The sequence below is a fragment of the Phascolarctos cinereus genome, unplaced genomic scaffold (assembly GCF_003287225.1).
Source record: "Phascolarctos cinereus isolate Bilbo 61053 unplaced genomic scaffold, phaCin_HiC Scaffold_5;HRSCAF=322, whole genome shotgun sequence".
Taxonomy (NCBI): domain Eukaryota; kingdom Metazoa; phylum Chordata; class Mammalia; order Diprotodontia; family Phascolarctidae; genus Phascolarctos; species Phascolarctos cinereus.
Genome location: NW_027555958.1, coordinates 231021236 through 231048892, shown reverse-complemented (window position 1 = coordinate 231048892; position 27657 = coordinate 231021236). Strand labels below are relative to the sequence as shown.

Sequence of the window (27657 nt, the reverse complement as noted above, 5' to 3'; positions counted from 1 at the left end):
TGAATAGAAAATTTGACTTTCAAATACAAGACTCAAGAGAAGTATGAGAAGGTAAACAGGAAAGATAAATCATAAGGGACTTACTAAAGTTAAACTGTTTACATTTCTACATGGAAAGATGATATTTATAACTCATAAGACCTTTGTCATCATTAGTGTAGTTAGAAGAAGTATATACAGAGGGCACAAGCGTGAGTTGAATAGGAAGGGATGATATCTAAAAAATAAAATTAAGAGGTGAGAGAGAGAAAATGTACTGGGAGAAAGAGAAAGGGAGAGGTAGAATGGGGTAAATTTCTCACATAAAATGGGCAAGAAAAAGCTTTTAGAGTAGAGGGGAAGAGGCGGGAGGTGAGGAAGACTGAGTAAACCTTACTCTCATCAGAATGGGCTCAAAGAGGGAATAACGTACACACTCAATTAGGTATAGAAACCTATTCTACCCTACAGGAAAGTAGAGGGGGAAGGGATGAGAGAAGGGGGAGTGAGAGAAGGGAGGGCAGACTGGGGGAGGAGGCAGTCAGAAGTAAAACACTTTTGAGAAGGAACCGGGTGAAAGGAGAGAAAAAAACAGAATAAATGAGGGCGGGGTGGAATACAGTGGAGGGAAATAGTCTTTCACAACTTGACTATTATGGAAGTGTTTTGCATGACTACACAGGTATATGCTATATCAAATATCTTGCCTTCTCAATGAGGGAGTTGGGGAGAGAGGATGGGAGAGAAGTTGTAACTCAAAGTTTTAAAAATGAATGTTAAAATTGTTTTTATGTGTAACTGGGGAAAAATAAAATACTAAAAAAAAAAAGATGAAAGGGATAGTTTCAGAGAAACCTGGGAAGATTTATGAACTAATGCAAAGTAAGCAGACCCAGGAAGACAATTTATAAAACATCAACACTGGAAATCTTAAGAACCCTAATCAACATAATGATCAACCACAATTCCAGAGGACTCATGATTAAACAAGTTAACTATCTCTTGACAGAGAAGAGATGGACTCAAGATGCAGAATGTGACATTTTTTGTTTTGTTTCATTATGAGTATTTGTTACAAGGGTTGGGGGTTTTTTTCTTCCTAATTTTGAAGGGAAGGTAGGAGGGAGAAAAAATTAATGCTTGCTAATTTTTTAAAAATAATTTTAAAAAGAATATATGTTTTAATACACAAATCTGGCAGGAGTCTGTCCTCTCAATAATTGCTTCTTTACAATCTAGGTTACCAAATCACAGGCATAAGATACAAAAAATAAGTTATCTGTTGAATTTGAAATTCAAAGGGTTTGTGATAATAACCTAATGCAAGGGTGGGTAACCTGCACTTGAGGACCACATACGACCTGGAGGCCGCAGATTCCCCACCCCTGACCTACTCCAATTCTAAAGTATCCAAGGATAGAAAGATACAGGCACGGAGTAAGACATTCAAGTTCTAATCCTGGTATTAACACTAACCAGTTGTGTGTTCAAAGCTGGGGACAGGACAGTCCAGAACAGAAAAGGTCTCAGGTTCTTTCCAGAAGGCAACAGTGAAAGGCAACAATATGATTTACTTGAATTAAAGGTATTCAGGGAAATAAGACCCAAGGTTTCATCTGTACCATTTCACTTCCTTACCTCCAAATATTAAAAAATGTTTCCCCTAGAAATCCAGCTAACTTGCCTGCACTAGCTAAAAAACAGATTTCCCATCTGGTACTATTATCTCGGGCAGCTAGGTGGTACAGTGGATAGAATGCTGGGCCTGGAGCCAGGAAGATAAGTCTTGAGACACAAGTCCTTTACCCCTGTTTGCCTCAGTTTCCTCACCTGTAAAATGAGCTGAAGAAGGAAATGGCAAACCACTTAGCATCCTTGCCAAGAAAACCTCAAATGGTGTAATGAAGAATTAGACGTGAATGAAAACAACTGAACAACAACCTATTATCTCACACCCCAGTTTCTTGCCAAATTTATTTTGCAAGCCCAGAGAAAATGAGGTGACACATCAGACGGAAGGTTCCATGGGCTTAGCACAGAAGCAAGCTTAGAGAGTGTTTGGGGAGAAAGGCAGAGAGCCCACTGTAAAGGCAACATAGACTGTGAATATATTCCACCATTTTGGTACCTAACTACCTAAGTGATAGTTTAAAAAATGTGCACACTCATTAGCTGGTTAACAGTACGTAGGAGGGCTTGGGGGGCTGGGTAGACAGACAGGGACATCAGAAAGGCCTCTTTAAAAGATAGTGAAATAATGTAGACACGATTTAGTGAAGACTTTGATTTAGGATGATCAAAGTGAGAATGGAAACAAAGGGACAGACTAGAAAGAAGAACCAACAGGGCTTGGTGACTGATTTCCTAAAAAACATGAAGGAAAAGGAAGAGTCAATGATGCTTCCATGGTTTGGACCTGGAGATCAGAGAGAACAGAGTAGAGTTGTGGAGTATAAGATAATAGCAAAATACCCAAATGAAAATGTCCAGTATCTTGAAATATAGGGTTGGAGATAGAGTCAAGGGCAGAATGGTGGGGTGCATAGAACACTGGACTTGAACGCAAGAAGACTTTTGAATCTTGCCTCAAACATCTATATAAGCCTGGGAAAGTCACCTAACTTCTTGGCCCTCATCTCTAAAATGATGGAGTTCATTGGACTTGACCTCTAAAGTCCCTTCAAGATCTAAATTTATGACCCTATGCCCCCATGGCGAAGATACATATATATATAGGGGAGTCATCAGTACAGAGGTAAGAGCTAAAACCAAGAGAATTGGATGAATTACTTCACTGAATTACAAAACAGGGAGTAAGTTCCAGCCTTGAGCCTCGAAAAGGCTTCTTCAGTCCCTATGTTTCCACCATTTTGCTCTGACTCCCTATCACTTGACAGAAAGCTAAGCAGTTCTATTCACCCCAAGAATGACATATATTGGAGTGTTGGTATTTAATCTGGAAGGAACTCAGAGAAAGCTGGAAAAAAGCAAGGGCTCTCCTGAACAGTGTCAGGAGCGGTCATTAACTCAACATAATAAAAGAGTTACCTACAATGAGTCCCGTGTCAAGAGAGAAGAGGCCAACAAGCCATCTCCAGCTTTCAGAATCCACAGAACATAACTGCTACACTGGGTCAGTCTCTGCAGTCCATTCAGCCCAGAGTTCTGTTTCATCCAGGAATACCAAGGAATGAAGGCATGTGGGTATGGGTGTCCTACAAGCTACCAGCTTCAAAAAGTTAAAGGGTCAACCCATACATATGTTCCTAATTTTCCTTAAAAGCCATCCTAGAACTGCCACTCAGAAAATTAATCTGGACATTTCTTGAATCTATTTCTACATCAAATCTTGTCTCACCTTTAGGCTAATGAGTTTCATAATAAATTTACCCCTCACTATAAAGTAGCATTTCTTTTATGTTTGCCTTAAATCTACCTCCTAGCTGCTTCAGTCTTGAGGAGGACCCTCTAGATCTAATTAGGGATTTGATGAACAAACATTTTCTCATACCCTTAATGATGCTGTCACTGTCATCTATTAACCTCTTGGGCACCCTTTTCATCTCAAAAACTTTGGCACTTGGCCTACAGTTTTCCTCTCAATCCTAACATCTGCATTCTTCCCTAATTTCAATACTATGTTAGAGGAGACTAACCCCTCTAACACTCTGGTGTCCTAGTATAATCAACCTCCTCAGACGCCATGACCTCCACTTCAACTCTTCTGCAGAGTGGCCATAACCTAGATTTCACCATCTCCTGAAACTGTATAATCAACCTCCTCAGACGCCATGACCTCCACTTCAACTCTTCTGCAGAGTGGCCATAACCTAGATTTCACCATCTCCTGAAACTGTTCCACATCCCTGACCCTGACCTCTAGAATTCCCCTCTCTGATCACAATTTCCTTTTCTCCCACTTCTTTCAGGCTTACTCTCATATCTGTTCTTTGTCACTGTGATAACCATCAACACTCTCAATACCTCAATGTTCTCCCACACAAACACCTCTGCTCTGGCTCTACTTTCCTACCTCAGTTTTGACCCCACAGTTACTCAGTTCAACAAGGAACTGCCCCCACTACCCTTAAAGAAATCTGCCACCTTGTTCTACTATTCCCATCCTGTTAATCCCTAACTCAGGGTAATCCTCACAATCCTGACTTTTATTATTCTGAAGCTATTGGTCCTGGAAAACACAGAAGTTAACAGTTGGAGGGGGGAGGAGGAAAAGGAAGAGAGAGAGGGAGAGAGAGAGAGAGAGAGAGAGAGAGAGAGAGAGAGAGAGAGAGAGAGAGAGAGAGAGAGAGAGAGAGAGGAATAAAATGAGAAAACTATCAATAATCATATGAAAATGTTCTCCAAATCACTAATAATAACACATAAAAATCCAAACAACTCTGAGGTTTAAGTCACACTCAGAAAATTGGCAAAAAAAAAAAATGCAAGATGGAAACAGTCAATGTTGGAGAGGCTACGGAAAGACAGGCACTCTAAAAAACGATTGCTAGCGACGTACAATTTGTTATTATAAGTGGAAAGTAAATAAACTATATATACTCTTTGAACCAAAGACCCCACAACTGAGAATGAGTGTATGGTCCACGGAGTAGATACATATTGAGATAGTCAAAGCTGTACTTTTTGTGGTCCCAAAAAACTGAAAGCAAAATAGGTGCCTATGGCTTGAGGCACTGCTGAACAAATTGTGGCATATACATAGAATGGAAAAGTATTGAACAATAAAACATGAAAAGAAGATAGCATCTCCCCTAGTCCCACTGCAACCAGCACAGTGATGGGCACACAACTGGTACCAAATAATTATTTGCTGAACTGAATTTATCTCTTTTCAAAGAATTTTATATTTCTCTCTCTACAAAGCACAATCCATGAAGATTTTTGAATGGTCCAATTTTTAAAATGCTACTTCATTTTCTTTTTTTTGGGGTGGAGAGGCTAGGCAATGGGGTTAAATGAGTTGCCCAGAGTCACACAGCTAGTAAGTGTCAAGTGTCTGAAGCAGGATTTGGACCAGTGCTCTAGCCACTGCACCATCTAGCTGCCCCTAAATGCTACTTTACACAGAAGTGTAGAACAGGCCCATGGGTTACATTTAAGGTGGTCATCCACTTGAACAAGATGGGTCTTGCCTGGACACTCATGCTCAAGGGTCAATAACCAACCGTCATTTCAAGATGAGTGGCAAACCTCTGCTTCCAAGAGGGTAAAAAAGGAGCAGTGATGAGACACAACGAACCCATGACACATGTAGGACAGGAAGGATTTTCTTTAAGGCAGAAAAAGTGCTTTCCAATTCTAAAGCCCCAAACTCTGGATAGTGACTCTCCTTTACTACTGGGAGTAGTAATAACCTCTGAAGGAAAAAAAAGTAGCAGGCAACCCAAAAATCTTGGAGCCATTTTTTTAAATCTCTGACTTTGGCACTAATAGACATTATTGGCAAAGGCTCTTAGGCCTTTTCATATGGGTTGTTTTTTTTCCTAACCCTCCTTCTTCTCTAATTATATAATAGTTCCTAAAGGTCTAGGAATGTGTCTTCCTCCTCAGACTTGGGAGTTTCCTGAAGGCAGGGACTGTGTTATGTGTTATCCTAGACTGGAAGGTCTCAGAAGGCAGAGATTGTATCTCTTCATCAAATTAAAGACTTAAAGTGCTTCAAGGTCATAGATCTTGGCTTCTATTGGGTTTTTTAATATTTTTTTCATTATACTGACTGCACATTGCTATACTTTTGGGTCACAGCACTACAAAGATTCCCTCTTGCCAGTTCTGTCGCCTTTGTGGATAAAAAGACAATGGCAGTAGGAGTCTAAGCATAGCAATTAAACAAGATCCTAATAGCTATCAAAGAAGTAGGAGGCGGCAAAGTAGCACAGCAAATAGAACACTGGGCCTGTAGTCAGGAAGATCTGAGTTCAAATTCTGTCTTAGACACCTACTAGTGAGTCTGGGCAAGTCATTTAACTTCTGTCTGCCTCAGTTTCTTCAACTGTAAAATAAGAATAATAATATCACCTACTTCCTAGGGTTGTTGTAATGATCAAATGAGATAATATTTGTAAAAGTGCTTAGCACATTGCCTGGCACATAGTAAGGGCTTAATAAAAGCTTATTGTATCCATCCAAATTTGACCTATTTCTCTATTTCTCATTTTTTATTGAGCCTGATTTTATCAATGGTAAACTGTATGTTAACATTGCAATGTCGTGTGTGTGTGTGTGTGTACATGTGTGTTTTTAAAAATTTATTCAAAACTCGTGTGTATACATGTTTTTAAAATCTATTCAAAACTCGTGTATGTGTGTGTACACATGTATGTTTTTAAAAATTTATTCAGAACTCGTGTGTGTGTATACATGTGTTTTTAAAATCTATTCAAAACTCGTGTGTGTGTGTGTGTGTGTGTGTGTGTGTGTGTGTGTGTGTTTTTAAAATCTATTCAAAACTTAACAAATGTCCTGATCAAATTTTGGAAACTCATTTGTAATGATAGCATATTAACAACACTCATAACCTGTCAGCTCAATACATTCAAATATTATCTTCCAATGTGCAGAACATAATTTTTAATTAAAGAAGTCTTTAAGGAGCAATTCCTCACACAGCATGGAAAGGAAATGGAGAAAGACAGTGACAAGTCAAAAAAAAATGAGTAGCTGAGCTAACTTCTCATTATTCTAACATTTAAGAAGAAGAGGAAAGAGCTCAATGCTCTGTGGGTTTAACTTCCCAAGGGATCACCATGCCCCTACGCCTCCACATGGAAGCTAGCATCGCCATCATAGGACCTAAATTTTTCCTAGAAGGGAACTCAAAGTCCATCATTTTGAATTTATAAATACAACCTTCATTTTACAAATGAGGAAACTGAGGCCCAGGGAAGTTAAGGGAATTGTTTAAGGCCCAGTCAAAGCAGCAATAATAATAACATCTAATATTTATACAGTGGTTACTGTTCCAAGCACTGTAGTAAACAAACACTTTACAATTATTATCTCCATTTGTTCCTCAGGATAACAACCCTGCAAGGTAAGTACTATTACTATCCTCATTTCACAGATGAGGAAACTGAGGCAAAGAGAAGTTAAGTAATTTACCCAAGCTCACAAAGGTAGTAAATGTGTCCGAGGCAAGATCTGAACTCAGGTCTTCCTGATTCCAAGAACAGCACTCCATCCACTCTGCCAGCCTAGCTGCCCAGAGGTGGGATCTGAATCCAGGTCCTCTGACTTCAGAGCCTAGGTTCATTCTACTATACCATGCATCCTTATGGAGGTACATTTGATGAGTGAAGCTCCATTATGCCTTGCTTCAATTTCCTATTCAGTGCTGAAACTGACATCACAACAGCTAAATGTTCACACTGAGGATATTCTAGCACTGTTTTTCTCTGTGTGTCTGTCCATTTGTTTATGTCTGTCTGTCTCTCTCTCTGCCAGGTATACTAAAGGATGGTTTGTGGGAAGCCTTGGTTTTGTTTGGTAAAGATACCCCTAATAAGTTAGGTCCAAGAATCACATGGAGAATCATAAAATCTCTGCACTGATGGGTCACCTCAGAAATCACCTGGTCCTACCCAACCTGAAACATAAATTCCCTTTACATCTAGAAAGATAGAATAGTCTGGAGACCTTCAAGAAAAATAGTTCCATATACCTCACTAAATCCTAGGTATATAATCTTTTTTTAAACCTATGATACTTTAAGGTTTAAAAAGTTCTTTCCAAACAACAATGCTGTGGGAAAGAGATTGCAAGTATTACTGTTACCATTTTACAGGAGCAAACTGAGGCACAGAAAATTTAAGCAACTTCCTCTGGGTCACACATCTAACAAATATCAAAGTCAGGATTCAAAGGCAGGGCTTCTGACTCCCATATTATCAGCTCTTCTGCTACACAAAGCTACCATCCAATAACACCCTCTCCATGTAATCAATAAAGTGCTGAATTTTGAGTTAGAGAACCTAGATTTGAATTCTGACTCTATCACTTACCACCTGAGTGACCCTGGATAAATGACTTAATCTTTCTGAGTCTCAGTTTGAATGTTCAAGGAGAGGTTGAACTGGATGACAGTATAGTGGAAGACTCATTGAATTCAGAGTCAGAGGACTTGGGTTCAAATTCTGGGCTCTCTTACTACCTGGGTGACCCTGGGCAAGTCACTTAAATTCTTACAGTCTGAGTTAACTCAACTCTAAAATGAATGAGTTGGACGAGAATCAGAGGTGACAAATACACTGCCCTGTGCAGCTTATCCAAACTAAAATGTAAGTGGGAAATACTTAAATGAAAGAAGTAAAAATACAATAGAACATACTCTACAAAAATAACAACATAACATAGATAATGTAGTTTTTCTCAATCGATATGCAGCAGCAAGGATCCTTATGTACAATTTAACAGCCATCATTTTTATTGAGTTTGATGCCACTGGATTATGTGACATCTCTAGGATCTATAATCTTATAAATGTTTATAATAAAGACCTTGGTGTTGTTTTTTTAAAGTTGGTTGGTTTTTTTATGAGGCAATTGGGGTTAAGTGACTTAACCCCAGAGTCACACAGCTAGTGAATGTTATATGTCCGAGGCAGGATTTGAACTCCGGTCCTCCCGACTCCAGGGCCAGTGCTCTATCTACTGCACCACCTAGCTGCCCTTCCCTGAGTTATTTTTTAAGGATTCATTAGGTTCTAGATACTCCAGTAAATTACTGAATACATTTCATAATAACTTTTATAGAAAATCAGTCAGTGAGCAAGCATTTATTAAACACCTCCTACATACCATGCTAAGCACTGGATATACAAAGGAATGCAAACAACAGTCTCTCTTCTCCACTCAAAGAGCTCATAGTCTAATGGGAAGACAACTTGCAAACAACTATGTAAAAAGAATCAAAAATCTGTGATGGCTTAATTGGGAAATAGTGAAGGGATTGGGAAAGCCAGTAGGGATTGAACCTCATAGGTCCTTTCTCGTTCTGACATTCTATCATTCTATGAGTATGTACTTCCCTTGAGAAGCCAGAGAAATGAAATGTTAGCATGTTTCCTTATATTCCTTTTTTTTTTAAATTAATTTTACCTTCTTAAAAAATGAGGCACATATATCTGGAAGGGGGGCTGGAGAGGGACAAAAGTGATGAGGGTGGAGGGTAAGGAATAGCTCTCAAGGATGGATTCTTAACCTGGCGTGCATGAACTAAAAAATAGATATAACTGTATATGTTTTAGTTTCCTTTATAATCCTGTGTATTTTATGCATTTAAAAACATTATTCTGAGAAGGGGTCCATGGGTTTCACACTACTCCCAGGGGGACTAGGCATACACAAAAAAGGTTAAGAACTCCTGCAAGAATTTTGGAATTTTAATAACCCTATAATTCACTCCATCCACATTGTTCATGTTGGAGTTTGAATTGGGCATCCATTCCCTTAGGCAGCCATCTCTTTGAAAGACTAGGAATCACTTTAAAAATCATACCACTAATTCAGGCTCCTCCAGGAGACCTAAGAATCCATTTTGTGTGGTGAAAAGAGCCCTGGATGTGAGTCAGAACCCCAGGATCAAAATCTTGCACTGCTATTTTAATACTTGTATGATAATGAACAAGCCATCTCTCCTGTCTGGGCCTGACTCTCTCTATCTGTTAAAATGAGTGGGGTTTGGAGCTTACATTACAAGTAAGAAGTCACCATGTAACAATGAGAATATGAAAGATTAACACAGAGTCAATAAAAATAAAATAAAATAACCTTAGAAATAAAATGGCACTATTAGTTTTTTGGGTCGTTCCCCACCCCTGCCTTGGGGGTGGAGGATGGAAGTGGGGAGAGAAAAGAAGGTCTTGTCTAGCTCCAAATTCTATGATCAGGCTCTAGGATCTACAATCCAAGTCTGTTACTCATGTCTGAAAAAGAAAAGTAAGATTTCCAGACTCAGGCCCCAAGTAATTGAGGCAGCAGCCACTCAGAAAACCATTACACCAACTGGAAAAAAAAAAACCCCAACAAAAACCCAACCACCTAACCTCCAAAACCCACTTTCTTTCTCAGGCACATACAGAAAGTATCTCGGAGGGTCTCACAGAGTTGTGAGTGAGGCAGATGGTATCATCTTCATGAGGTGACCTGAGAACATATGGTTAGTTTGTGTCAGATTCTGGCCTAGGGGACCAAAGTCTCTGTTTTTCTAGCCTAGAAGTCTTTCTTCTTGCTCATACCGTGAGAAACAACAGGAACTATCATAGTATTGAAAACCTCTGTGATGCTAGAACCTTTAAAAAAAAAACCCTAAACAGTGACATTTTTTTTAAATCAAAAATTATTTATTTTTATTGTATTGATTGATTGACTGTATTTTTATTTATCTTTATTTTGTCTAGAAAGCTTCCAAAGCTATAGCTGAACACACCAGGTTCTATTCTCCTGGAATTTACTATAAACCGTCTTTCCCTCTAACATATAATGTCTCCTTCATCAGACTGCAAGCTCCCTGAGGTCAAGGAATTTATATTGTCTCCCCTGTAATTAACATTCTACCCTTCCAGAAACTAATTTATACTTATATTTACTTTTACACATTGTATCCAACTCCTTTCCCCAACATGTCTCCCAGCAGAACGTAAGCTACTGTAACATTTCCCACCCCCCATTTTAACACCATCCCTATTGGTTTTTCAAACCCCTTGTGAGCCAGCCCCCTCAGAAGCTGGCCACTTTCCATCTTTCCAGTCTTCTAACACCTCACTCCCCTCCTATATAGAGGGGATCTTAAGTAATGGAGGCAGTCCAATGATATAGGTCTCCTTGCTGTTTCTTGAATACAACACTCCCTCTCCTCTAATTCTAAGCATTTTTACTGGCTATCTCTCATGTCTGGAACTCTTTTCCTCTCCTCCTCCTGGCTTTCTCTAAATATCAGCTAACATCCCTTCTGCAAGAAGCCTTCGCCTATCCTATGATTTTAGCACCTTCCTTCCGAGATTATCTCCAGTTTGCACATGGTTGTTTCCATGTCTTCTCCCCCATTAGACTGTGAACTCCTTGAGAGTAGGGACTGTCTCTTGCCTTTCTTTGTAACCCCACTTAGCACAGTGCCTGGCACAGACTTTGACTCGTCATGTAGCACAGTGCCTGGCACACTGTTGGTGCTTTATAAATGAAACTGAATTCTCTCATCAAAATGGGAGTTCCTCCTTTATCTACACCTTCCTTTACCACCTAATGCAGAGCTCCACATTCAGCAAGGGCTCTGTCTCAGGTACTGATTGACTCAGAATACTTATTCTAACACGTGAGCCATGTGTGAGCAATGATAGGTTGAAGGGTCAAAGTACATGTGTCAGTCTTGGGAGAATCTTGGAACGATCAGCACAGCAGAGGGACCCAGGAGGGAAACCACCAGCAATACAAGAAGCTACTAACTTAAGTTGGACTAAGTAAGAACTCAAGACACATCACGGGAATCCTCTAGCAATCCTACTTACCCACTCTGGGGTATAACAGGCAACATACATTTGGTAACAGGAAAAGAAAAAACATCCTCCCTACTTCAATTCCATCTTTATCAAAATGAGGGTCCCTATCATCATCTCCACTCCTTGGAAATGTCTGTCACATGGATCATGTAAAAATATTTCAATAATGAGATAATTTTAAATAAAAAAAAGTATGTAAAGTTTTATCCTCATTTCCCTTCTCTATACCACAGGTGAAAAATAAGATGTTCACCAGGGCCCTTTTTGGCTCTAAATCTTAGGCCTTCTCAAGTTAGCTAAGGTTTAAAATGGGTCTTTTAAAGAGACAGAACAAGGCATCAACCTGAACAAAGAACATGCTGCTGTCTGTTGTCAAATATGCAAACTCACCAGGCTCCTTCCTGATACAGGGTATGGCTCAAGATCAAGGAGGTACCTGAGGTCCACAATCCATCAGCTCTGAAGCCATGTTATAAGGAGAGTTCTCTGATCACAAGGAAGATAAAATCAGCAGAGCCAATCTTCCAAAAGGGAAAACTAAGTTAAGAGGAATTGTTGGGGTTGGTTTACAGGCAGGGAGTTTCTCTACAGTTCAGATAAATGCACTTCTAGAATATGCATGACTAACACAGACGGACTGGTTAGTCAGAGAAGGCAAAGCAATTCACTGATTTAGACTCAGTATTCCTCAGGAGGACGCTATGCCAAAAAAGGCAAACATGAGGATAGCCTTCCAATGTGTCCCTGAACCACAATTATCTCCACACCATCCAGTTTATCTTCAACTCTGCTATGCAAATGAATAACCCTAAAGCAGAGCACTACATAAATCATTCCTTTGTTCAAAAACCATCAATGATTCTCTATTACCCACAGCACAAAATAACACCTGCTCAGCCCAGCATTCAAAGCTTTCTCTTTCCAGTCTGGCTCCATCTTTCTCTTCATGCTTATCTCCTGATACATGAACTCTCCCCTATAGCATGAAGGGCTTACCCACTGTCCCCTGAACCTCCCTTTTATAGAGCCTAAAATTTGCTACCAGAGAAAAGCCCAAGAAATAGAACTCTATGCCTACTGTTAAAAGAACATGTGGCATGTTCAACATATCATGGTGCAAAGGGAGGGCCTGTATCATGTTCTGTACTCCTCATATCACCTACCATCATGCATTCAATAATAACAATGAAGATAATCCGAATAGCCATCTGACATCTGCAGAATAGTGTAAAGCCTCCATTCCCTGCCTCTGATGGATGGACTTATGAACCAAGAAATCTGGAAAAGAGGAGCAGGAAAGAGGTGAAGCATCAGAAAGCCGTGTCACGAGGAAGAGGCAGAGAAAGAGAAAGAGGAGGAGGGGGAGGAGGAAAAGGAGAGAGAGAAGGAGGAGAAGGAAGAGGAGGAGGGAAGGAATGAAGGGGACAAGAAGGAGCAGGAGAAAGAAGCCAAGGTTTTTGGATAACCTAATATGATGGATCGACTAGTTACGGGGTCCAGGATTCCTTTGTAGAATCATGATAAAAGTTGTAAAAATGCTAGAGAAAAATGAAGAAATAAGATCCTCCCCAAACTGCAGAAACCATTTCCTCTCTAGACTCATAAACAAATTCTCCAATGCTGACTGGCTATATTTACAGCTTTATGACAAGCTCATCCGCTATTTGGGAAACTACTCCAGTTCCCGAAGACACACATGGCAAACCCAGGCAGTTGTTATCTCATTTGAGAGGTGGCGTGAGAGATTCCTTCAGTGGCACTCTGGCCCCTGGATACATGGAAGATCAAGGCTGAAAGTTTCCTTGTTGACTCTTTCCTTCTCCTTTTCTCCTTCCTCTCAATTACTTTATGTGACACATTTCAGAACTGGAACTTGCCCTATCCAGCCCTATTCCCAGCCCCTCTCCCCAGTTATGCTAGTCCTAAAGAACAAAATCTGAAGGGAAAACTACCATAGTAACCACAGGCATTTCTAGGTGACCAGATGCTAATGGTAACCAAAAATGTTGAGCAAAGCCCTATAGTTAACCATCATCTGCTTTCTGCCTTGAGCTAACAAACCTTTGGTTTCAGCCCCATCTTCAAAAATGAAGCCTCTCTGATGCTGACTCAGCCTCTCCCATGGGTCTTCCATTATGTCTTTCCACTTTGAATAATGCAAAAATCCATGATTTCAGTAGTGTGGGCGGGTAACCACATCATGCCTTGGGAGACACTTTTGTGAGACAGTGTAGCATCCTCCGTGTCCCCCTCCCAAATTCATCATTTAGTGTCGCAGTCCTTTGGAGATGTGCCTCTTTGCCTTAGATCTTGAATGACAGACCTGAATGAAGCATTTCCAGATAGATAGGACCTTCAGTGTATGCGTGATGTTGCATTGGCCTTTAAGAACTCAGGGTCACTTACACGCTACACTGAGGCATCTAGAAGGCTTGTTGTTATTATTATTATCATCATCATCATCATCATCATCATCATCATCATCATCATCATCATCAGACCTGCAATTTTACAAGTGTTAGGGAATACCTGGTAAGGAATTTCTACCAAAGTAGATCCCTATCTTCTCTGCAACTTATGGCCAGTAGTCCTGAGACTACTGAAAGGTTAAGTGACTCTCTCCTGGTCACAAAAGGCAATGTGGGTCAGAGGAAGGACATGAAGTGAAATCGTTCTAATTACACGGTCAGTTCTCTATCTACTACATCAAGAGGCCTCTCAATTATAATACCCTTTCCTATAATAAACCTCTGACAAGGGCTAGCAGGAGCTAGTCTCTTAGCTTGCAGAAAGACTGCCTATACAAGAATATAAAATAAGTGGAGCAGAGAATCTTTTGGAATTATTATATTATACAGTACTAAGTACAACAGATTTATATCTCACTCCCAAACTGAAGGGGGTGGGGAGGTGGAGAAATGGGGTAGAAATGGGGTAGTCATTCCCTAGGAGGAAATGACTAAGAAGGGAGCATACCTATAAAGAAAATCTAACAGTTAAGGACTATTTCCAACCTGGCTGTTTAGGGCTTAACATAAGGTAGGTATTTGGTAATATTAGCTTGAGACTTAGAGTGATCAAGATGACTAATACAGAAATATGTTTTTCATGATTGCATATATATAACCTATATCAAATTGTTTACTGCTTCAGGGAGGGAGGAGGTGAGGAAGGGAGGGAGAAAACTGGGAACTCAAAAAATTTTTTTAAATGAATATTAAAATTGTCTTTACCTGTAGTAGGAAAAAAATAAATTTTTTAAAAGACTTATAGTGATCCTACAAATAATCAATTTGTGATTAGCTTCCAGTGGTTACCAAGAGAAACCAAGAACCTTTTCTCCTAAAAAGCTCTGATTAGGGGAGTGACAAGGGGACAAGTACCTGTGTGCCTCTGAATCTATATCACAAAACCAAAAAGGAACGATTCTTAAATTCCTTTCTGGTCTGCCATTGTCCAGGCTTGCCTCTCCCCTCCATTAATCCTGATGATTCATGTAATGTTAGACCTCAAAGGGAATCCCTTGATTTTAGAGCAGAAAAAAGGAAAATGCCCAAGGTCACATGGCCACATAATAGAACCCAAGGCTCCTGACTCCTAGTCCAATACCCAAACCATGACACCATATTGCCTTACTGAGCCTGGAAATGTACAAAATTAACCACACTGAATTGTATGTCTGAATTGTAACTACTAGGTCAAGTAAGACATATTCTTCCAGCCCATAACATGAGACAATGAGAGTTTATATAATTTTTTTATTTAACTTTTAAAAAATGAAAATCAGTCAATCTGCCCAGAAGAGAAACTGAACCTCACCGTGACCTTGGCAGCAGTTGGCTGAGTAAAGTGTTTGGCTCTGGTCACTTCTCCTATGGCCCGTCATGCTGTTTGCATGCTGCTCACCGGGTGGGGGAAGGGGCCTGGTATGGCTAGAAGAGAAAGAAAAAAAGGGTCACTTTTCCATCATTTACCCTTTTCCCCTCTCAACCATCATTTGCAGGAAGAGATTCTGTCTCCTAAGACCAATGCCTTGAGAGATCCACTCTAAAGTATCCAAGGGGCAGAGAGAACAGAAGAGGAAATGCAGAGAGGATCTAAAAATCCAGTTTGTACCCACATTTCTTTTTTTAAAAAAATTAATTTATTTTTAGTTTTGAACAATCACTTCTATAAGCTTTTGAGTTTTAATTTTCTCTTCCTCCCTCCCCAAGACGGTGTGCAATCTGATATAGACTACATACACATTCCTATTAAACATATTTTCACATTAGTCATGTCGTAAAAAAGAATTAGAACCAATAGGAGGAACAAGAAAGAAGAAACAAAACAAAACAGAAGGGAAAAATAAAAAGCAAACAGTATGCTTCAATCTGCATTCAAACTCCATAGTTCTTTCTCTGGATATGGATAGCATTTTCCACCATGAGACATTTGGAGATGTCTTAAACCATTGTATTTGCTGAGAAGAGCTAAGTCTATCAAAGTTAGTCATCACACAAAGTGGCTGTTACTGTGTACAACATTCTCCTGGTTCTGCTCACTTCACTCAGCATCAGACCATCCAAGTCTTTCCAGGTTTTTCTGAAGTCTGCCTGCTCAACATTTCTTATAGTACAACAGTATTCCATAACATTCATGTACCACACCTTGTTCAGCCATTTCCCAATTGATGGGCATCCCCTCAATTTCCAATTCTTTGCCACCACAGAAAGAGATGCTATAAATATTTTTGTACATGTGGGTCCTCTTCCCATTTGTATGATCTCTCTGGGATACAGCCCTAGAAGTGCTATTGCTGGGTTAAAGGGTATGCACATTTTTATAGCCCTTTGGGCACAGTTCCAAATTGCTCTCCAAAATTGTTGGATCAGTTCACACCACCACCGACAATGCATTAATATTCCAACTTTCCCACATCTTCTCCAACATTTATCGTTTTCCTGTTTTGTCATGCTGGCCAATCTGATAGGTGTGATGTGGTACCTCAGAGTTGTTTTGATTGCATTTTTTCATATGACTATAGATGGCTTTAATCTCTTATCTGAAAACTGCCCGTTCATATCCTTTGACCATTTATCAACTGGGGAATGACTTATACTCTTACAAATTTGACTTAGTTCTCTATATATTTTAAAAATGAGCCCTTTATCAGAGACACTGGTTGTAAAAATTCTTTCCCAGTTTTCTGTTTCCTTAATAATCTTGGTTGCATGTACTCATATTTCTAAACAGCCAATATGGGCTGTTGGACCACCATCTTCCCTTTATCATAGCTCCTAGATTGGGAGAGAAGTACCAGGGGCTTACAGGATGTTCATAACCTCACATACTCCTAAAACAGCAGGGTGGGGATGGAAAGAAACATAAAACCTAAGCCAGCCTTGTCCTCCAAGGAACCCAATGCAAATCAGAAATATTTATTAAGAATCTTCTCCCAAAGAAGTTTATCAATTAGAGAATGGCTAAATAAAGTACAAATATAAAGGAAATTTACCATGTTGTACAGCATGATCAATATGATAGATACAGAGAAACATAGGAGGACTTTATACAAACTAATGAAAAGTGAAATGAGAAGAACCAGGAAAATAATATACAGAATGACTACAATAATGAAATGGAAATACCAAGGACAACAAAACAATCCAAAAAGAAAAATATAAAATTCTAATGATGACCAAGCATGGACTCAAAGAGGAGATATAAGTCAGAACCTCTCCCTAACCACCACCTTCCCTTCTTTTTTGTAGTGGTGGAGTGCTATGGGAGTGGAATAATGTATGTAAAATCAGACTTTTTTTAATTGGCTAATTTTGCTGAACCCATTCCATTCCCCCCCCCTTTTTTATTCTTTGTTATAAGAGATGGCTCTGAGAGTGGGAGGACAAGAGATACATTGGGAAATGCAAGTGATATAAAATCAAAATATATCAATAAAATATGTCAAAAGACAAAAAAAAAAGCTTTTAAGTACATTAGCATGCCTGTCTTTCCATACCCCTTTGAGAAATAAAAGAACATACAACTTAGCACTGAGTTAGGATTTGTGTAGAAGTACATAAGCTATTGCACATTATAGGGTGCCTAAATTTGTAAGGGATAATGGACCTTTAAATTGTGGTTGTTTATTGACTTTTCTGCTTCAAATCTCTCTCTTCTCCAATTCATATTCCACATATTTGTCCAAGTGATTTTACTAAAGCACAAGTCTGACCATGTCACTCCCCTGCTCAATATACTGTAGTGGCTCCTTATGTACTCTAGAACCAAAAAGAAACTCCTATTTGGCAATAAAAGTATTCACAAGCTGACCCCAACCCACCTTTTCAGCCTACACAAATTCCCCTTCACACATTCTCCAGCTGAGCTAAACCGTCTTACTACTTATCTTCAAACACATTTCACCTCTCCTATCTTTGTGCCTTTATATTGGCTGTCCCCCATGCCTGAAATGTATTGGCTGTCCCCCATGCCTGAAATGTACTCCCTTCTTCACTTCTGCCTCATAGAATCCTTGGATTTTTTCAAAGTTCAACTCTTAATACCATCTTTTGTATGATCCTTACAGCTGCTAGCGCCTCCTCTAAAAAAAAAAACACCCTTATGTTTGCTTATCTGTGTACATTTCCCGTAAAAGAATGTAAATTTCTTTAGGGAAAGGATTGTTTCATTTTCTTCTTGTCTCTCTAGCACCTAAGCCCAGTGATTGTCACATAACATATAAGTAGGTACTTAACAAATGCCTTCTGCATATGCCCAAAGTCACACAGGTAGTGACAGGTAAGATTTGAGCCTAGCTCTTCTTATTCCAAAGGAATGGGGCATAAGATCAAACTTTTAAAATTCACGATTGACAGGGTAAGAATATATTTGTTCAACAAATCCTGGAATAAGAGTGCTATGAATCAACCCTCTCTGTTCCATTTCCCTCTCCACGCCTTTCACACCTGCCCAGGTCTAACATTCTGGGAGAATAAACATAAGGAGCTCAACCACTATCCCAATATCCATCTGAGACTGACATCAGGAAAGACAGGTCATTCATAGCTTAACTGGAAGCAGCTGGTGGCACAGTGAGTGGAGTACTGTGTATGGAGTTAGGAAGACCTGAATTCAAATCCAGCCTCAGACATCTATCAGCTGTGTGACTCTGGGCAAGTCATTTAACCTCTGCTTACCCGTTTCCTCAACTGTAAAACGAAGAAAAGCATCTATCTCTCAGGACTGTTATGAGGATCAAATGAGATATTTGTATAAAGTACTTAGTATGGTGCCTGGCACATAGTTTATTCTCCTTTCCTTCCCCTAATTCATTCAGAAAATTGAGATTATCTGTTTTGTTTCAGATATTCTACTAGATGCAAAACCAGACAGAATGATTCAGGATGACATTTTTCTCTTTTAGCAGCCACCATCACAACACATTTTTTAAAAATCATGAAATATTTATTGTGCACCCACATGATTAATGGGACTGGAAGAGCTCTGAGGGTCTCACAAAGATAGCAGTTTCCTCATGAAGCCAGAGATCATAATAATGATCATCCTAATAGTCCTTAATTCCACAACCTCCCCTCCCCCGCTCACTTCCCAGAAAGATATTATTTAAACTAGTAACAAATAGCAGCATCATTTTTTAGATGATATTATGCACAGAATGAGGGTCATAGGAAAACTCTGCCTTATCTTTCTAACCCTTATCCTCTCATAATTCCCTTACATGTTCTTCTATTCCAACCAGTTTGGTCTGCTCACTGTTGCTGACCAATGAAATTCCACTTGGGTTCAGATTACTATTTTCCAACCATGACATAGCCTTTGCTCTCTACCTATGAAAATCAGAGTCATTTTGCAAGTTCAAGGTCAAGGCTTAGATTCTCCTTCCTCCACTCTAAGCTTCAGCCCCTCCCCCTGCCTCCCGCTCCCCAGTTTCTACTGTACTTATTCCCTCTACAATTCATAGATTTGTAGATTTACAGCTGGAAGGGGACTTAGGTCTTCTGAATCCAATCTCCGCCCCCCCATTTTGCAGATGCAGAAACTGAGGGACAAAGAGACTAAGCAAACTGGTGAGGGTCATACAGTTGGTAAGTGAGGCATCATATGAACTCAGGTCTGATTTATATCAGTTGGAGCCACAGGCCAATTAGTTTTCTCCAAGAATTTTCCTTTTTATCAAAAGGAGTTTTGACAATTTGGCAAGTCAGAAAGAATCCTAATATTTCAGAGTTGGAAGCGATAATAAAAAAAAAACCAATTAGGTCAAACTTGCCCAGAAAAGCAAGCTACTTTCAGGTAAGGGAGAGTGCGAGCACAAGAACTGTATGAGGACAGAATTCCTAGGAAGCAAGACTTAGGGTGGTCTGAGAGGAAAGGGCACCAATGTGCAAGGCTTCGGCCACATTTTAGGGGACTATTGGTCCTCCTCTTCTCCTCTCACTCTCTTCTAATCCCTCTACAATTGGACTGAACTTCCCCTACCCCCATTAAAACGAAACCACCCACTCCAAAGTTATCAATGATCTCTTCTCTCAATTGACCAATACCATGGCCTTTCCCAAGCCTCACTTGACCTCTCTCTCTCATTTAACATTATAGATCACCTTCTCTTCCAGAATACTTTCACACCTCAGGGTTTTCTTGAAACTGCCCTCTTTCCTGCTTCTCTTATCTGTTTGACAACATCTCAGCCTACTTTGCTGTAAAGCCCTCTACTTGCAGAGCTCACCAAAGGCCTGAGCCCTTCTCTTGTGTTCTATACCATCTCAGTTATCTCCCAAGCTAGGCAATTATCATCTCTATGTACATGATTCCCAGATCTATCTAGCCCTAATCACTAGTCTCTATATCTAGCCCTAGTCTCTCTACTGAGCTCCAGTCAAGCATCACCAACTGCTTCTCAAAGAGGATGTCCCAAAGGCATATCAAACTCAACATGTACAAAATGGACTTCATTATCTTCCCCATCTTCCCTATTATCTTTAAAGGCACTACTATCCTTTCCAATTACCCAGGCCCATAATGGTAAGTCATCCTCAACTTCTCACTCTCATTCGACCCACATATCCAATCTGTCACCAAATCTTATCACTTCTAATTTCATAATACCTCATATAATCCTTTTCTCTCTACAAGCACAGCCATCACCTGAATTCAGGCCCTCATGACCTCTTGAAATAGCTTTCAAATTGTCCTTCCAGCCTCAAGTCTTTTCCTGTTCCAATTCATCTTCCACTCAGCTGTCAAGATGCTTTTTCTAAAGCTCAGGTCTGAACCCTGTCATCCCTTTGGGTCCATGAGCTCTAAGGGTGCTCTGTGACCTCTAGGATCAAATACAAACTCTTTGGGGGGGGGCATGAAAAGCTCTTCATAATATGATCTCTTCCTATCTTTATTTTATTCCCTATATGCTATGATTCGGCTAGACTGGCTTATTTGCTATTTGTCAAACATAACACTCCATCCCCATGCCTTTGCACTGTCCTCCATACCTAGAATCCTCTGCCTCTTGGTTTATCTAGCTTCCTTCAAGACTCAGTTCAAAGCTCACCTTTAGGAAACCCTTTCTGATCCAAACCCAACCTCCACCCTACCCCAGCTGCCTTTACCTCTGAGATTACCAGAATTCCATTGGCTCTATTATTTACCACTTATCTCCTCATTATAATGTTGTCTCCAATCGACTTTTTTTTTGGCGGGGGGGGGGGGGGGGGCGCGCTTTTGTATCTCCAATGCTTAACACAGTACCTGGCACATATAAGTGCTTAATAAATGCCTGCTGACTGACCAGGACAACTGACCCTGTCCTGACCCACTCTTCCAGCACAGCAACACCATCAGAAGCGCCTTGCTTCAGCATATCTTTGAATAAGAACCATGACCCACCCATCAAAATGAACTGAGGTAAACACGTAGGGTTTGGGCACTCAAAATGCCAAGGGTCCTTCTGGTGTTAATATCTACTGTTAATACTACAAAAATGATTTTTTTTTAATTAAGAAACTCTTTGTGACAGACAACTTCAAAAAGCCTTTAAATTCCTTCTGCATTAATACTTGAGGGAAACATTAGAAGTCATTTTCACTCATCTGAATGTTTAAAAGAAAAAGCTCTCTTAACAAAGCTGTTAGCTTTTAAGTAGCTCCTATTTTAAACTTTTAGAGATAACTGCAGAAATAAAATTTCCCTTCAAAGGTTCAGGCATTTTTAAATGCAAATGCCAACCACACACACACTCATACTCACTCTCTCTCTCTCTCTCTCTCTCTCTCTCTCTCTCTCTCTCTCTCTCTCTCTCACTCTTGCTCTCTCCCTCCCCCACTGCAAACTCTACATCATATATAATTTGAGAGTTTGTCTCTTATGCAGTCCTAGAGATAAGCACATCATAAACATTTCTATAGCAACAGAATGTTTTTGAAGCCTGTTGTCTATAACATTGCAAAGGTTGTGTGTCATTAATGCTCAATGTTGCAGAAAAGGAAGTTTGAGAGGAGTAACTGTTTATGTACAAATAAGTCAATACAGTAACCGGAAATCAACCCAAATTAAGCTGAAGTATTGAATGGCAGTAGGTAGAATACATTGAACAAAAGCTACCGAGAGAGATTCAGGTCAGAAGGTGGTATTGACAACTGGGAGAAATTATTCCTTCAGGCCTCAAGATACTGATATAATGATCTAGCAAAGATCATCATTCATCTGAGAGGAAAGAGATCTTCAAGACCATCTTATCCGAGCCCCTCATTTGACAAAGAAAACTGAGGTCCAGAAGAGGAAGGCAGTTGTCTAAGGTCACATAAGGGGCACCAAGGATGCATATTGAGTTGTTTCTCCAGGGAGGCACTGTGATGCTAGAATATAAAGAATTAAGAGGACCCAAGTTCAAACTGCATCCCTTTATAGTTGCTACCAGGGTGACCTTGGGAGCAAGTCACTAAATCTCTCTCTGGGCCTTGGTTTCTTCATTTGTAAAATGAAGGGTTCATGAACTAGGTGGTCTCTAAGGTTACCTGAGTTCTAATCTATATCCAACAAAGTCAGTTTCCTTACTACCTCCCCTCACCCCATCACCTTTAACTACAATCTTTTCCTATCTTTGTTCCCTTGTACCAGCTCTGTCTGGTACAAGAACAAAGGAAGCCCACTGACTGGGTTCTGAATAGTGTTGGTTATAGATCTGATTTCCAAGTGTCTAAGTAGCCACCTTGATAGGATGGTCCTAAGCCTCCAATTTTCCCAAACCAAAGACTATCTGACCCTACACCAAGAAGCTCTTAATCTGCAAAGACTTTGGGGAGAAAAGAACTGCTCTGACCATCATCCCTAGTTGGATCATGCCCGTCTTGGGGAGTTGGACTGTTGCTGTCTTATTCTTACCCTTAATATGACCCTGAATCCTCACATTTCTCCCTTAAGCCTAATCAACTATCTACTCCAACCAATTTTAGGTATGTAGTCCTCTCAACTACATCATAGGAAGCTACCATAATTTGCCCATCTTACAGATGAGGAAAACTGAGGAACTGAGAAAGGAAGTGACTTTCCCAATGTTATATGGCTGGCCATTTTTTAGTAGTCTGATTGGCCTGGCCAGCTGGGAAATATAGGGGGGAACACCAGAAGACAAGGAGAAGGAGAAGGAGAAGGAGAAGGAGAAGGAGAAGGAGAAGGAGAAGGAGAAGGAGAAGGAGAGGGAGGGGGAGGGGGAGGGGAGGGGAGGGGAGAAGGAGAAGGAGAAGGAGAAGGAGAAGGAGAAGGAGAAGGAGAAGGAGAAGGAGAAGGAGAAGGAGAAGGAGAAGGAGAAGGAGAAGGAGAAGGAGAAGGAGAAAGAGAAGGAGAAGGAGAAGAAAGAGGAAGAGGAGAAGAGGAAGAGGAAAAGAGGAAGAAGGAAAAAAGCAAGAAGAAGAAGGAGGAGGAGGAGGAGGATAAAAGAAAAGTCTCAAGGCAGGGCATCTAAGGAACTGGATTATGCTCTGGATACACTATTAATTAACTTTGATAATGGCTAAGTCATAGAACCACAGAATGTTAAAACCTGGAAAAGAACTTAGAGATCATCCATTTTAAGCCACTCTTTTTACAGCTAATGAAATTGTAGACCAGAATAGATAAAAGATAGGCTAGTGACAGCCAGTAGTAGTCCAGTCAAGTGCTCTTTTCCACTACACCTATATTGCTGTTGAATAATTCTCATTTCCCATTCTACAGAATAGAGATAAAAAAAAAACCCTGTCTGCCCTACCTATATCATGGAGTCATTACAAGGATTAAGTAAGAGGCACAGTGGATCAAATGATGCACCTGAGGTCAGGAGGATCTAGGTTCAGATCCCTCTTCAGATATTGATTAGCTGCCTGGACCAAGACAAGCCAGGAATCATTCTAAGTCTCAATTTCTCCATCTGCAAAATGGGGAAATAATAACCCTTTGAAGCCTTTGTAAGGATCAAATGAAATACTTTATGCAAAGTGCTTTTGCAAAAGTACATAAAGGTGCTCTATAAAGGTGGTCAGGTAGTAGGATTAAGGGAATAAACAAAGTATTTCTCTCTCTCTCCCTCTCTCTCTCTCTCTCTCTCTCTCTCTCTCTCACACACACACACACACACACACACACACACACACACACACACACACACACACGGAGAGCAGGGAAGGGATTAAGTTCTATAACTATGATTCTAAAATCTGAATCCAGAAGTTTTCCTCAACTGCCTGACCAGTAAAATGAAAACCTCTTACATCCAACTAAAAAGAGAAGTAGGGGCAGGCTAAGGGGGTGGTGGAGAAACAAGATGTGAACAGCAGGGTGAATGAGATAGGAAGCCCCAGAACAAAATGAGGTGCTAAGTATTCCTTTCATGCCACCCACTACAGAGAAGAAATTGGTAGCCAGGACTGGGGAAGATTATTTTTTAAAAGGGAAGTGGAAATGGAGGTTTCAGAGGCAACTGAGAAACCAACAGACAGAACCACCAGTCTTAGGAGAAATCCCAGGCTTGGGTCAAATGAGACCAACTGTTCTGTCTCCACAGTTTTCCTCCCTGTCCAAAGGATACGTAGGGTCTCCTAGCCAACTCCACTTCCCAACCACTCATGAAATTCCTTTGCATTTATTTGTGCCCATGTCTTCAACAAAAAATAAGCTCCTTGAAGGCAGGGATTGTACTAGTATTCCCAGTACTTAGTACAGTAGCTGGCACAGGGTAGGCTCTTCATATTAATAAACGCTTGTTCAATTGAACCGAACCGGCTAAGGATCTGGAGACTATTTTCCTGTCACAGGTACCACTGTGGCTGGAATTAGCAAGAAGAGAAGGCTGCCTCCTCCTTAAAGCTCCCAGGGTCTCTCCAGCTAGATGGGCAGAATTCTCAACCTGAGTCTTCATATTACTCTTCTCCCAGCTCCTGAGTGCTGTTGCTAAGACACCTTACTTTTCTGGAGGCTATGCTATATAAATGGAGACATGCTAGTTAGTACTTGCCAAGAATACTGAAGAGATGAGCCATCCCAATCTGGATGTTGCTACCCTAAGGGAAAGAGACATTGAGGGGCAAGGAGGGTTAGAAATGTCAGGTCTAGAAAGGAATTTAGTTTGGTGTATGGGAAAAGCACTGTATCTGTTTCAAAGGGTTCAAATCCTTGCTCTGCCATTTCCTTTCTTGGAGATTCAGTTTCCTGTGCTCTAAAAACGATCGCTTGTAAAATTAAAACAGGTCATCTATAATAAATATCCATAATAAATGCTTGTTGACTGAATGGATGATGAATATTTCAACTTCTTGAGGTTACAAATGAGGAGACTGAGGTCCTAAGAAAGGAAATAATTGACCTAAGTTCCCTGCTGGTGGCACAGTGGATTGAATGCTAGGCTCAGCATCAAGAAGAGCTGAGGTCAAATCTAGCCTCGGATACTTACTACCTGTGTGACCCTGCACAAGTCACTTAATTGCTCTCTGCCTCAGTTTCCTCAACTGCAAAATGGGGATAATAATACCTACCCCGCAGTAAGAATCAAATGAGATGATATTTGCAAAGTGCATGGTACAGTGGCTAGCACATAGCAGACCCTTAATAAATGTTTGTCCTCTCCCTCTCCTTTCCCCACACCCAAACCTGATGGGACAAAGTAGCTGCAAAATAGAGGGAAAACCTCATTACTCACAATGACAATATTATTAATCATAATCTCAGTTCATATTTATATAGCATTTTACAATTACAAGATACTTTTCGTATATCATCTGACCAGCTACTCACATAAAACCCTGTCAGGGACAGGTAAGTGATGCAAGTGTGGTTATGTACAGTTTACATAAGAAGAAACAAGCCCAGAAGAAAAACATCTGGTGCAAGGTCACACAACTAGTAACTGGAAGAACTAATATCCATATCTCTTAATTCCACTGTCAATGCTTTTTCTTTACATCCATCCATTTCATTAATTTGGAATTCATGGTCATTCTGGACTGGGGGTGGGTCAGATTGTGAAGGTCTTTAAAAGTCAAGTGTAGGAGTTTTTATTTTATTAGGAAGCAATTAGGAGCCATGGGAATTTAATGAATAGGGAAGTGATATTATTAGATATGTGCCTCAGGAAAATCACTATGGCAGCCGTATGGAGGATAAATGGGACTGGAGAAAGACTTGAGGCAGGGAGGCCAATGAGTAACCTGTAATAATAGTGTAAGGACAGAGGTGAAAGGGGCCTGAACTAAGGTGAGGGGAGAGGAGGAGACAGATAGGAGAGATGTTGTGGAGGTAAAAATGGCAAGATCTGGCAAATGACTGGATATATAGAGTGAGACAGAGTGAGGAACTGAGGACAATGATAAGGTTATAAACTCGGGTAAGTCTCTTCCAGCTCAAACTCCCCCTATTGATATAAAAGTCCTGCAACCCCTTAAATGATCTTTTTTTTCCCCTTTTATTTAAAAAATATATATTTTTGCCCAATTACACACATTAAAAACAATTTTTAACATTCAGGTTGTTTTTTTTTTAAGTTTTGAGTTCCATAAATGATCTTTTGAATGTATCTTCTGGCTCAAAATCGATGATCCTACAATATCCCTCATTTTATAGATTAAGAAATTAAGGCCCAGGAACATGAAGCAATTTTCCAGAGATAAAAACAATTAGTCAATGGCATGGTCAAGCATGAAACCAAGGTCTTTAGGCAACCAGTCCAAATACTCTCCACCATATAACAGTTTCTGTATACCAGATTTCTCATTTAAACTGGTCCTTCCCCTTAATCAGTTAGGGAATTTTTACTGTACAGTCAACTCTCAATTAAGTTCACACAGCTAATTCACTTTAAGAAATCTCTACAACAATTTCTTACATCTAGGCTATCTCCCCCCACACCCGACACATTCCTCAACCATCATGTTCAGATACTGAAAAAAAAAAGGAAAAAAAAGATTAATCTTAGTAAACATGCCAAATAACTTTTCCAACTTGTATGAATTGATATAGAGTGCAGTGAGAACTAAGAAAACAAGCCACAAGGACTAGAATAAATAGCAATGAACACAACACTAAAATGAAATAACTGTGCATATTAAGTAATTATAATAACTGAGTGTTTGGCAGGGAGGCAGGAAGGGGCACTTCTTTCAATGTAGAAAATACAGACGTTTTCAGACCTGGCCACTGTGTGGGTGGGTTTTGTTTAGCTATATTTTTCTGTTTCATAGCAGGGTTTATGGTGGGAAAGATACCTAGAAATGGCTATTAAGCGTAATTTTTAAATGATAGTGGTACTACTTGAACATATCAAAAAAGAACTATAATTTCACTGATATGGGTGGGCTGGTGTTAGTCTTTCGTTTTCTAAGAGGACCAGTGACATCATATGGTGATGTCTTGACTCCTGCATGAACTGGATTTAAGTGAGGCAGAGTTGGGCAAAGCTGTCAGCCTCACTCTCTCTTCCAGAGCCATTTAAGGCCAGCCGCAAGACAAAAGTCAAGACTACTGATGGCTGGGGATGCAGTGGATATCCCGGCGTATTCGCCAAGCTCTAAGCGCGCCAAGTGCCTGCTTCAGCCGCCTTTGGGACTGTTGGAACAAACCGTTCTCTTCTGCTCATTCTAAGGGGAAGTCTTCACATGCTTGGGGTAGACATCCCCAACTCACTGATGGGTTTGAGGTTT

General features: G+C 40.1%; 1 protein-coding gene across 19 annotated transcripts in view; it reads right to left on the bottom strand.

The window, feature by feature from the left end:
- TRERF1 (transcriptional regulating factor 1) overlaps nt 1–27657 on the bottom strand; it is a 323931-nt gene that overhangs the window by 79555 nt on the left and 216719 nt on the right. For all 19 annotated transcript variants that reach the window (XM_078155359.1, XM_078155357.1, XM_020976819.1 and 16 more), the window contains one exon: nt 15311–15423. The gene's annotated coding sequence lies outside the window, so the exon portion shown is untranslated. The remainder of the gene's footprint in view (nt 1–15310; nt 15424–27657) is intronic.